The sequence below is a fragment of the Morus notabilis genome, unplaced genomic scaffold (assembly GCF_000414095.1).
Source record: "Morus notabilis unplaced genomic scaffold, ASM41409v2 Scaffold468, whole genome shotgun sequence".
NCBI classification, from domain to species: domain Eukaryota; kingdom Viridiplantae; phylum Streptophyta; class Magnoliopsida; order Rosales; family Moraceae; genus Morus; species Morus notabilis.
The window spans coordinates 108,628-110,436 of NW_010361121.1; positions in this window are offsets into that span (position 1 = coordinate 108,628).

Below are 1,809 nucleotides of genomic sequence, written 5' to 3' on the forward strand. Positions count from 1 at the left end.
TCACTATGCCTTTTAACATTGAGAGGAAGCATTGGGTTGCGCTTTATGTTGATTTATCTGAATTCAACATAAAGGTGTATGACTCAGCTGTTATGATGTACAGAGATCAACAGATGCAAAGACAAGTAGAGCCAATCGCTGTCATGATGCCCAAGTTCTTGAAGTACACAGATTTATTCAACCATCTAGGCGACAAACTTGACTGTGCGTGGCCAATCGTTCGTCCCAAGTGGTTGGTCCACAACCTTAGATCAAGTGACTGCGGACTTTTCACATACAAATTTATCGAATACCTTGTCTGCAGAATCCCGTTAGAAGACCTCGCTGAAGAAAAAGTAGAAGCTTACCGGTTGGAACTTGCGGTCGGAATTTGGAGCGGGTACAAGTTGAAGAGGCCCGTGAATGCTAGTATATGAAATGTTGGTTGTTTTGGTTGTTGTAAAATAGATACACAACATTATTGGTGTTGCAATATGTTTATTATTGGCATTGCAATGCATTTATAATTTATCATATTCAATAGGTTATTTTGGCTCTGGGGAAGCTTATATTTATGGGGAAATGCTACCCAAATATTTACACAATAATGTATGTTTTTTTTTTTTTGTTTTGAAAACTTCAAATCAGTCCCGAAGATTGCAAAATGTGTGTTTCATTGTAAAATTAGGGGTTTTATCAGGGGGGACACTAGTACACTGTAGGGGTTGCGAGGGGGGGTGCACGCGCGTGCGGGGTGGAACTGGCGACCAAAACACACTAATATAGACAACAGACCAGAACCGACGAACCTAGCAAGAACAGACCAAGAACAATTCTTGTAAAAAAATTACAAAACATACTTTTTTCATATTTTTTAGACTTTTTGGGTATTAATAAACATTGTAGTTTATAAAAGAGAAAAAACAAATTGGTTAGAAATGAGAAAACTAAGAACAGACTCTTGTAAAAAATTAGAGAACATACATTTTTTCATATTTTTAGACTTTTTGGGGATTAATAAACATTGTAGTTTATAAAAGTGAAAAAAAAATTGGTTAGAAAGGAGAAAACCAAGAACAGACCAAGAACAGACTCTTATAAAAAATTAGATAACATACATTTTTTCATATTTTTAGACTTTTTGGGGATTAATAAACATTGTAGTTTATAAAAGTGAAAAAAAAATTGGTTAGAAAGGAGAAAACCAAGAACAGACCAAGAACAGACCAAGAACAGACCAAGAACAAACCAAGAATAGAACAAGAATAAACATTGTGGTTAGACATGTTTATTAATACCCAAAAAGTCTAAAAAATATGAAAAAATGTATGTTCTCTAATTTTTTACAAGAGTCTGTTCTTGGTCTGTTCTTGGTTTTCTCATTTCTAACAAATTTTTTTTTACTTTTATAAACTACAATGTTTATTAATACCCAAAAAGTGTAAAAAATGTGAAAAAATGTATGTTTTCTAACTTTTTTGCAACAACTGTTCTTGGTCTGTTCTTGGTTTTCTCATTTCTAACCAATTTTTTTTTCACTTTTATAAACTACAATGTTTATTAATACCCAAAAAGTCTAAAAAATATGAAAAAATGTATGTTTTCTAACTTTTTTGCAACAACTGTTCTTGGTCTGTTCTTGGTCTGTTCTTGGTCTGTTCTTGTTTTTCTCATTTCTAACCAATTTTTTTTTCACTTTTATAAACTACAATGCTTATTAATACCCAAAAAGTCTAAAAAATATGAAAAGATGTATGTTCTCTAAGTTTTTACAACAGTCTGTTCTTGGTCTATTCTTGGTCTGTTCTTGGTTTTCTCATTTCTAACCAA